Below are 11,914 nucleotides of genomic sequence, written 5' to 3' on the forward strand. Positions count from 1 at the left end.
GGTTCAAGCACCTACACTGAACACCTTCAAGAGCAAATTGGATGCTTATCTTGCTGGGATCCTATGACCCCAGCTGACTTCCTGCCCTTCGGGCAGAAGGCTGAACTCCATGATCTTCCAAAGTCCCTTCCAGCCCTAAAGGCTATGAAATCTATGAAATTGGTCCACTGTATGTCATTATTTCTTAGAAAAAAACACCAAGTCCAGTTCTCTTCTCACTTATTCTTGAGTAACCCCTTTGGCTTCAGTAGAATTACTTTTGGTTTACACCATCATGAGTGAAATATAATCAATTTCCTACAGATCAAATATAATCATTTTCCTACAGATATTTCAGCCTGGACTATGGGAGAATTCACAGTTCAGAAAGCAGTGCAAAATTTACTGCTGCAATGGATCAGTTTTTAAAAACTAACAAAACCCCTTGGTATGATTTGTGATTGCTCACATAGCCATTTTTTAAGTTGGTAGTGGACCAAAGGTAGCACACTTACAATGCTGAGAAAACAAATATCAGTGGAGAACTGCATAGCATAAATGCATCCCTGTGATCCCAGCAAATGGAGAAATCCGTGAATAAAGCATTCATGAACACAGTGCCCCCAGTGGTGCCGGGGGGCACAGCTCTGGCAGCAACAACAATGGGAGCACGGCAGCAATGGCAGGAGCACAGTGGCAATGGCAGGAGCCTGGTGGTGCCAGTGGGAGCTCAGCAGCAGCAAGCACAGAGCTCCCAAGGAGCTACAGTAAGTGTTTAAAGTGTATTTAAAATGCAGGTTTGACATTCGCAAATATTTGAAACCACAAATGCTGAACCCGCGAATACCGAGGGTTTCCTGTACCAATTTTCTGGTATGACGTAGCTCTTCATTTTGGAATGGTGTAGTAGAATAAGAATTGAACTCAGAGTAACTAGGGTATTTAGTATGATTAGAATAAAATTAAATAGTCCAAATCAAAATGAAATATTCCAAAATTATTGATTTTTTCTTTTTTCTTTTTTTTAGTTTTGGTTTGTGAAAATTTAAGGTTTTGATTTTTGTCCCAATTTAGGACAGAAAAAAAAATGTCACTAGCCCACTTCTCTACTCAGGTTTTTCCACTGGTCGCTTTTGTCTGGTTTGTGATCAGTATTGATGGCAGGGTAAAAGTGAACTCCTCCCAATCAGACCAGATTGAACAGAGGCCTTACCAGAGGTAAATCAGAGGCCTTAGGTTATTGTGGTGACATAAGCTTCATGTTATTGTGATACCTGCATTCAGAATTTCAATATTACCTGTATTTTGATTTTACACAAATGTGTGAATTTACATATCCCTCTGGACTAATATAAATTAAACGCAGTTACTCTCTTCCTTCAGAAATACATTATTTTCACCATCTGCAAAATCTTTGAAGAGGTAAGACCTTTCAAAACATTAATCTAATTTTTCGAGATAAAAATAAAAAAGCTGCTCAGAATAAACTGTTATTCTGTGATGCACTGTCCATGATGAACACACATCATTTGCTGTAGTAAATTGTCTGGCTCACTCAATTGGACATGGCTGACAACAAACCTATTATTATTTATTTGCTAATCTATAAAGTAGAAGCAAGTAAATCTGCATGCCCAGCATGTTTACCAGAGATAATACATGCTAATAGCATTTAAATGCAGATAGAAGTCAAGTTACAGCTTCTTTTTCATCCATCAACTCATCTGACAGTCTAGTAATTAAGAGGAAATCAACCTCACTGGCTTCCCTAAAACAAACAGACCAAAACAGGTTTAACAAGACATGAATACTATTGTTATGCAGAAACAGAAAACCCTAAGATACACTGTTTCCTAAGATCCAATTTCTGTCCACATCATGATGCTTGGCAGTCTGTCTACCTGCCAAAGCCAAAATAATCCAAAATGAGGAACAAAAACTACACACCAGGTCAAGAAACTTAGGTGAGATTTTCAAAAGTACTCAAAATTGGGTGACAACAGACAGCACTGGAGTTAACTTCCATTTCATCCCAAATCTTTAAAATCACCTAACTCCTACTGTTCTTCAAAGCCTTTTTTACTGACCTCAATTGTAGAACAACAAGGCCACAAATGAGCATTTCTGAAAACCCCATCCATAAAATGGAATGAGAAACACAAGCAATACTTTCAGGTCTTCCAATTTAGTGATTCAGCATCTTAGAGAAAAATGATTTACCACATCATCTTGTACAGGTCAATATATGTGCAGCATCAGAGAGTGCTGGGAAAAAGTAACCCCTGGGCACATCTACACATGCATTTGGTCCAGGATCAGTTTACTTGCGAGTAAACTACACATAAGTAAATGTTCCTGGGAAGGCATCTACACATTCAGGAAAGTGAGACCAGATTTGCTGCTAATGGCAGCAAATGGCTCCCGCTTCCTAGTCCTACAATGGGCCCCTGTCGCCACCAAAGGGAGCTCTAGGCCCCTCTGGGTGCTATCCCAGGTACAGGCAGGGAGCACCAGACTAGGAAACAGCTGACTCCTGGCCAGGGCTGGGACATTACACCTGGGGCACCGCAGCTGCATGCTACTTGGGTAGGAATAGCAGGAGGGAGCTCCTGGCCCTGGCTCCCTGATCAGCAGCAGGGGTTTAGAAAGAGCTGCAGGGGAGGAGCAGGTCCTAGCCCCCTGCCTCATCTACTGGTTGGGCAGCTAGCAGCTAGCTCACTGCTAGCTGCCCCACTGGCAGATCTGGGCAGGGGTCTGGAACCTGCCTCAGCCCTGCAGCTCTTTTCAAGACTGTGCCTCAGTCACCTGAATGGGGCTTGGGGCTGGGACCTGCCCTTGACCAGGACAGTTCCCAGCCCTTGCTCCATGACTGTGGGGCCGAGGGAGCTTGTTCCCTGCTCAGCTCCATGAGTGCAGGGCTGGGTGACAAACAGGCTGAGGAGCTGTTCCCTGCCAAGCTCCATTCTCACAGAGCTGAGCACAATACAGGCTCCCCAGCTTGTCCCCCACCCAGCTTCATGATCATGGAGCTGGGTGGGGAACAGGATCCCCAGCCCCCGGCAGCAGGGAGCTCCCAGTGCCAGCTCAGTGACCGCAGGGCTGACACTCTGAGGTCACAGAGCTGGTTGCAGGGTCAGTGCTGGGAGATTCTTATAAGAATAAGGCTATAATAAGGATACCCTTATAAGGATAAGGATCTCCTAGTATTGGCCCCGTGGTCACAGAGCTGGTGCTGGAAGAAAAGGGTCTCCTAGCCCCTTAATCATGTTGGGGGCTAGGAAATACAGATCTCCCAGCCCCCACTCCCCATCATAATCTCAGAGTGAGGGGGCCTAGAACTGCCTGCTGCTAGGGCAAGGGAACATAGTCCCCGCTTGGGCTCCAGTAGCAGAGCCCACCCCAGCAGCAGGCAACTCCCGGGGCAGGGAGTAATCTCCTCCCCCTGGTGGTGGGCTGATGAGAAGCACATTTTGGTCCTGATCAGGCATCTACACTAGTACTACCATGCCATTACTAATCAAAAGTAAATTTGTTACTTGCATATACAGGTAGCAAATTTACTTGCGATTAGCAAGGTTAGCTGCGCAGTAAGCATATGCACATGTAGACACACGTGCTTACTGTGCAGTAAACTATGCTACTGCACAGTAAAGCAGCTCATGTAGATGAGTTGCCTGTATCCCAATCCCAGTTACACGAGGAGCCTGGTGATTACAAAGGGTAACTCCTCATTTCCACAAGACAGTCAGTATCTACTAACTACAACAACGTGCTGTCATAGCTAGAGTTGGCTAAAAGAGGATGAAAAGACTTGCTACAACATGCAAAATAATACATTTGTGTCCCCTAGAATTTCATACAAATGCTTATCTTTTTAGGTGTAATTTTGTAATTTCTGAAATTTGGCTTTATTTGCCTGTAGCAGGGCACTAAGGTGCCTGCTACTGATAGCAGTAATATGGGCTCAGCTGCCACTCACCCAGGCAGCACAGGTGGGGGTTGCTAAGACAACCAGTTGGGTCAGCTGACCAGAAGGGGCAGGGCCTGGCCTTCATAAACAGCGAGGCTGAGGCTGGAGAGGCAGTTCCCCTCTGGAAGCCTAAGAAAGAGGAGCTCTGCTGGAGCAAGCAGGATGAGCAGAGCTCCATGGGCCTAGTAAGGAAGCTGGATGGCTTGAGCAGTGTTGGCATGGCGATACGGGGTGGAGAGAACCCTGACAGGGATATGGATGAAGGATAGTCAGGTTGGCTTAGGATTTATGTTATAGCCAGGGGTTTTGTGTTTTCTGTTTTGGTGATATAAGACCGGAGGACTGGGTGAGGCTGTAGGGGTGGAAGAGGCCTCATAGGAACTACCCAGCGGGGGACGGGTTTCTGGCACCAGAGAGGGTGCTGCGTTTTGGGGTGTCCCGGCCCCAGTGTGGGCGATATTGGGATGAGCCCAGTGTGGGCGTAGGCAAGAAGCCCAGTGGGGGTAAGACCCAGGAAAGGGGTCTGGGGGCCAGGTAAGGCTGAGGTCGCCTGAGCCCCAACTGGGAGAAGCCCAGTGGGTATAGGACCCTAGAAGGGGTCTGGGGCTAGGTAAGGCTGAGGCCGCCTGAGCCCTATTACGGGGCATCGCAAGCAAGGCCCCAGCGTGGGCGAGCGCGGGGCACAGGCCCCGGTTGGGGGCGAGAGCGTGGGCGAGCGCGGGGCACAGGCCCCGGTTGGGGGCGAGAGCGTGGGCGAGCGCGGGGCACAGGCCCCGGTACAGTAAGGCACTGTGCCAAGGAGGGCAACAAGGCAGCCTCCCATTAATGATATTTACCAGCAAGACGTGGCGGGTGAGATATAGAGGGTGCGTTTGAGACCCGATTTGGCACGGTAGGTAGAGGTCACGGCACCCCTAAGGCTGCCCTGCCACATTGCCATCTGAACAAAATGATGGCTGCTACTGGAAAAATGAACCAGAATGAGAACTCTCATATGCTTCCGTTGCTGTCATATTTCAGTGGAAAAGTGATCAATTTTAACTTCCCAGTGACTATTTTATGTCCCTGTATTTGCATAGGTTAGCAACATTTGCCACACCAATGAGGGCATTTTTCATATGTCTAACAAAATAGGAAGAACTCTGATTTTTATTACATTTTCAGTTCCATTATGAATGTTTCACACACCTCAAAGGGAATGTCCTGGTTACTGAATCACCAGTGCTGTATTCAACAGAAACAGGATTTCCCTGGAGATTTCCAGTCCAAGTGCTAAGTCTCTCACTACATGGCTTAGTTTATAAGATCCGATGCTAGAAGAACCCAAAGCTGCCTCTGGCTGCAGGCCAAAGAGTTCTTTTTTGTTATCTCGCCCTTTTAGCCAATACAGAGAAATGATTAAGCACTTTGATAATAAAGTTATCCATATTGTACTCTGACATTTTCACAACTGTTTCTAAGTGCCTAATGCAAAACATATCTTGAGAATCAAATCAGGAAAATATTACCATGCTAAGCATGTAGAGGCTGGGGCGGGGAGGGAGAGTAGCTGCTGTTAACATTTACAGAGGTTGGAGGTGAAAAAAGTCTGGTATTTTGTCTGTTTTCAGTGTGAGGGTGAGTTTCCCCAAAATGTTCATGACGCTATCTGGCATAGTGGTAGCACACTTTCTGGGCCTGATTCTGAGATTGCTTGTGCATGCATTATCCTACCCTAACTAGAAGGATTTTTGTGAAGACACTTCTGGGTTTCCCCAGGATAAGAAATTTAAATTGTAAACATTTAAACTCATAAGTCTGTCAATTCAGCACCCCTTCTCCAAAGTCTTTGAGGGTTTCAAATACCAAAGCAGAAGTACTTTATATTGAGATCATTTAGCAAACTGTGTAGAAATATACTGACCCTTTCTGGGGCTTACGAGCATTAGAATAGCAGCTGCAGTGTTTATAATATAGGATGATGTATATTGGCACATGCAGATATTGCAAAAACTTGAAAGAATCTGGGTGAAATGCATGGATTGTCTATAACCATAATAGTCCACACACTAAAGTTATTCAGTTTTCAGTCCAAATTTAGATATGAGGGATGATCCAAATGTATCTGTTAAAATTAGAGAATAAAACTTCATAAATACCTTCAGAACAGAAGGTCATATACAGTAATAATTTGTAGGGGTGTGCAAAACAGGCCCTATTCAATTCGGATGTGGCCCGAATCAAGGGACGGTGATTCGATGAGTTGATCTGGATCACTGTCCCTGATTTGATTCAGCCAAATCCAAATCTGAAGATTTGATTCTGATTCAGGACATACCTCAAAGTACCAGTCGTGGCTCGTGAATGCTGCAATGGTGGGGTGGATGGTGCATCCCACAGGAGTGCAGGAGGCCCCCCTGTGTGCTCAGTGGTGAAGCCAGAAGTGCCAGGGTCTGCCAGCAAGCATGCTGGCCCCCCCCACACACACTCCCCTGGCTCAGCAGTCAGCCATGGGGGGGGACCCTGGATGCCACCAAGACCCCAGAAGCACCAGGAACCAGGGGAATGCAGGGTGGGGGGAGGCCCTGTATGCTCTCCGGCTAACCCAAAAGTGGACTGGAAGTGCTTCTGGTCCACTTCTCGGTCTGCTGCTGAGCACGCTGGAAAGACCCCTGTGCTTCTGTGGGACACACCATGTGCCCCAGCACTGCAGTGTCCACGAGCTACCCAGAGGTACATAGAAAAAACATTTAAAGCTGTGTCTACGTCTGAATCTCTGAATCTTTCCGAATCTCTCCAAATCAATTCAGAGGGTTCTGACTCAATTCAGAGAGACTGAAGGGTCCTATGAGTCGATTTGGATTCAGAGATTCAGCCACCAAATCAGGCCGAATCTCTGCCAGATTGAATCAGGGACTGAAGCTTCACACAGCCCTAATAATTTGTCTAATTTGATCATGATACCAACTGTAAAGGGCTGTAATTTAAGGTGGAGGATAACACTAACTTACAGAATGTTCCAAAAATATAGAAAATGAGCAAGATAAAACTGATGAAAATCAGTACAGCTTAAATGATAAAAAATAATGCCAGGCAAATATGAGTAAACAAATCTGGTTAGAGAGAAACATTGCTATATGCAATTGCTGAATCAATTAGTAGCTTTTTTCAGTCCCCTGCCCAACATTAGAAGAAAACAAATAGCTATGCAGCAGTAAATCTGCCTTTCCTACGGCCCAGAACTAACTAGCTAGAACTTAACTGTGATACATGAAGAGTCTCTGTACCTGTAGATAATGTGGCCAAAGACTGAGATTCATTTCACTCCTATCAAAGTACCACATCATTACATTAATCAATCCAAGAGTTAGATTGCAGAGGGGAAAGAAATTAATGGCCATATTTGCACTACAGAAAAGTAACAAAAAATTACCTTTAATGCATGGTTAAATGTTTGAATTGGCTGAAATTATTTCACTGATTTACTGACTTCAAAAATTATGTATAATTAATCACCTCCATGTTATCCCTGCTTCATTAAAATGAATACTTTCATTAAGATAGCTGGGATCATCAACTTCAGAAATATTGTATGAATTTCAAGATAAAACTATCTCAACCCTTCTATCTAGTGCATGTCCATATATTATAGTAATGATGCATAATGAATGTCTGGCATTACAACAAAATCTGTTATAAGTTACTAGGTTACCTCAGAGCCCTGAAATAAATTATACATATTAAAGTGACTGTAAAGGAATGTTATTTAGGTAATAATGTCAAGCACTCGAAAGTTAAGAAATGCCAGCTTTAGTGGCCCATGTAAACTTTATTCTGCTTTTCTGTGCATCCATCAGGGTCCTATGGAAAAGACAGTATGTGATTTAAAACTGTATAATGCATTTACAGAAGTGAGTTGAATTAACATTGCAGAGGCAACAACAAATCTGCCATTTCCTAACTGTCTTTGGCCTTAAGGAAAATCTGCACACAGGAACCAGCCAGGGAGCTTCAGAAGCCGTCAAAGCAGGGACTGCTGTCCTGGGAAGCTAAAATAAACTGAACAGGAGTCACCCGCTCAGAACTGTCCTGAGACTGCAGCAGGGGCCTCCCTCTTTCCCCACCACCATGAAGCCTTAGCATAAAGCTACCCAGAGACTCCAGCTTGCAGGAGTGACCACCCAAGCAGCCAGAGCCTTCAGCCGTTCAGACTTTCTATAGTTTTGACAGGACTCCCTCTGCTCTGTGCAGACCAGCTGTGCCAGCCATCTCCCTTCCCATCTCTCACAATCTCTTCATCTCTTCTCTCCTCTCCCCCTTCCTCCTTCCCTTCAATGCTCCTTCTCTCACTTTTCTTGTCCTTTAGCTTATTCCCTCCTATGTAACCTTTTGCTCATTTTCCTTCTATGTGATACACTTCCTACAACTTGTCCGCTCATCAAGCAGGGACTGCCTCTTGTGCTGGGTTTATACAGTGCCAAGCACACCAGGTCTCAGTTCTCAAGCCCTCAGGTACAGCAATTTAATGAATCTAAATAACACGCTGGCAAGGCAGTTTGTGTGTCTTATTCCCTAGGGGTTTTTTAAAATAAAATTCATATTCCATTCTAACCATGTGTTTTATGTATGAATATATACAACTGTAACTGTCCCCAGATTGTGAGCCATGAGCAGAATTTGAATACTGAAAGCTTCAGTACTGTAGTACAGACTGGCACTACTCAAATACAGGACTGTAATATTAGTAGGCAGTGGGTTAGGCTGTTTCCCCCAAGACTGGCATAGGCTGTGGGAACCAGATACTAAGACTAGAGGGTGGCTGGAGAAACCTTTTGCCTGAACTAACTCTGTCTCTCTTTCCCTACTACATCGCTAGAATTAGGGAGAGCTCCTATATATTTTTCCTCCTCCCAAAGAAGAGATGCTGGCCACTGGCTCTGTTACCTGGGAGAAGAGTTAGAATTTAAAAGAGGTGGGAAGGCCAAGCTCTGCTTTCCTCTCCATGAACTTCTTTGCAGTGGTATTTCTTCAATGTTCCCAATGCAATACTGGGTACCTGTTTCCACAGTGGCCTGACAGCACTCAAGTTGGTGGTGTCACCAGCCTCAGCCACTTGCTGTCATCATTCTTCCAAGAAGTGCAAATGAGAGAAGGGCAATGGACATTTTTACAGCATTGTATTTTAGCCTGGTCTGAGCTGAATCATGTCGGATAAAAAAGACAATTCTGTAACCTGAGGTAAAGCCTTCTGCTCAGTATCAAAGGCCAGTTGCAAACCCTGAAGGTCTGAAACCCCCTTAAACAAAAGTTGCAAGCAACCTTTATAATGGAAGGTGTCAGGCAACCTAAATATAGGGATTACTGCTGGCTCCCCATAAACCTTTTTACAGCTATCTAAAATATTAGGAAAAGAACTGTAGTTTACAGGTCTGATCAAAGCCCACTGAAGTCAGTTGAAAGACTTGCACTGATTTCTCCAGGGGCCCTGTATAACCTTTAAGGCCCTATATGCACTGGGCTGTGAAACATGTTTGAAATCTAAGATTAAATTTAGTTTAAACACTGTTCAAGGCAAAGCGGCTTCAGACATCACATACCCACTTGTTTTGTCAGGAACCACCAGGGGAGCATAACTAGGGCAAGACAACTGAGGCAGCTGCCACAGGCACCAACTTGGGTGCAGGCGATACACAAAAATGCTGCTGATGCTGCTGTTGCTCTGTGTGTTGCAGCTGCCCTGGGTGCCCAGCTGGGAATCACCTAAAATTATTTAAAAACAATTTCCACATGCCATTCCCAAGCACTGCTGCACTCATAATGGCAGTTCCTCTTTAATGCATCAAATCTACATCTGCATGGCCATGTAGGTGAACTAATTAGTTCATGTTGAGCATACAAGCACCATTACTCAGCAGTGCTAGTTAACCTGCCTCCAGTGAGGTATGGACGTGGATACCCAGCTTACGGTGTAGGAAGCAGCATAATATACTTGCGAGCACCACCACTATTTACTGTATAGACATCCCCTGAAGTGCCTGACAACTAGGTTACAACTTGGTTCCTTCCCAGCTTAATAATGTGAGCACACAGGAAGGGCCATGGTTATATCTGATGATCGCAATTCAACATAAATAAACATTTAGCATGGATTTTTTTATTTTTTTTTTAGTAACCCAAGGCATAAGGCAAATCCTCCTTAATGAATGTTAAATAAACTCAGTAAGGAATCAGGTGGGTGGAGAGGAAGGCAGCTGTGCTGATTGCCATGCTCATGGAGGTTGAAAAATAACACTACAGGGATCAGCAAATCCTCTCATGTGGCAGGCAAGTGATTTCTATGTTTATTATTGCAGCCTTTGGGAAAACAGATTAGAAGTTGACATGTTTGCTTTACAGACTTGTGTGATGTCCCATATTTAGTGTAGTGCAGAGATTTGAAGCATTAAAAGAACAGGGGAAGGTGTGGAGAACAGCAAGGCTTAAGTAAGATAGTGGCTACCAGCACCTGCTTAACTTATATTAGGTACTTAAGACTTTTCAGCTCAGAATTGCAGTGCCGACCTGGTAGATACTATGCTGCTGACTGGAAAGCACAGCTATGGAGCTGGCATAGATTCACAGATCCATAGAGTCGGAAGGGACCACAATGGATCATCGTGTCCGACCCCCTGCCCCTAGCAGGAAAGAGGACCAAGGTCAGATGACCCCAGCCAGATGACTATCAAGCCTCCTCTTGAAGACCTGTATCTATCCTATGCAATGCTTGGGACGGTCCCACAAAAGCTGCATGGTTAGCTCCCTATACCAGTCCATAGAAAAGTTGAGTAGAAGAATGAATCTTAGTCTTTTCTCAAAAATGCAACCAAAGGAAGACATGATTTCCTCTTGCCCGGTGCTTGAATCTGGTTGTCCCCACCTCCCAGCATGCATCTACTAGGCTGATGCAAAGTGGCTAGTACTTGCTTTGTATTCAGATTCAGCTGATTCAGGGGACAGTGATTTGATCTCTCCAAATCTTTTCCAAATCAATTTGGAGAGCTTCAAATTGATTTGGACCTTTCAATTGGTCCCCCGATTCAATTCAGATTCAGAGATACAGCCACTGAATTGGGCCGAATCACCTCCAAATTGAATCAGCAGCCAAAGCTGTGCACAGCCCTAGCATCTACATAAAACTCTACGTCACTGTTGAGATGAGCTATGGAAACGTAGCTCATTGCTATGACAACGTAGCGTCAGTGAGCACAAACCATGATGCCTCCACTACTGCATAGTAGCAATGAGCTACTGTGCAATAGGGTCAGAAACAACCAATGCAGAGTCTGGACTGCACAAAACCATCAGGTACCGTGCAGTCATTTAGTACTTACTAGTACACTAACAATTGCACAGTTGGGTGGACGTATAGACATGCCCCCAGGGTATCTAAAACCCCCTTTTCCTGCACTTCTCTTTATTGAACCTCACATGATTTCTTTTGCTCCAGTCCTCCAAGTTGTATAGGTCTCTCTGAATCCTAGTCCTACTCTCCAGTGTATCTACTACTCCCCCCAGTTTGGTGTCATCTGCAAACTTGCTGAGGGTGCACTCCATCCCATATTCCAGATCGCTGATAAAGTTATTGAACAAAACTAGCCCCAGATCCAACCCCTGGGACACTTCACTTGATACCGGCTGCCAGCTAGACATTGAGCCATTGATTACTACTCTCTGAGCCTGATGATCCAGCCAGTTTTCTATCCACCTTACAGTCCATTCATCCAACCTTTATTTCCTCAGCTTGCTTGCAAGAATGTTGTAGGAGACTGTACCAAAAGCCTTGCTAAATTCAAGGTATTCACAGCTCTCCCCACATCCATAGAGACAGTCATCTGTCAGAGGCAGGACACTGGCACATCAGGCCTGCTCAGCACCACAAAGTAGTTTGGGGGTGGCAGGGAGGGGGACAGCTGCAGCTGGCCCACATCCTGGTGAGCAAAGGGGGCA

Source organism: Crocodylus porosus, unplaced genomic scaffold (genome assembly GCF_001723895.1).
Source record: "Crocodylus porosus isolate Cpor-Errol unplaced genomic scaffold, CroPor_comp1, whole genome shotgun sequence".
NCBI lineage: Eukaryota > Metazoa > Chordata > Crocodylia > Crocodylidae > Crocodylus > Crocodylus porosus.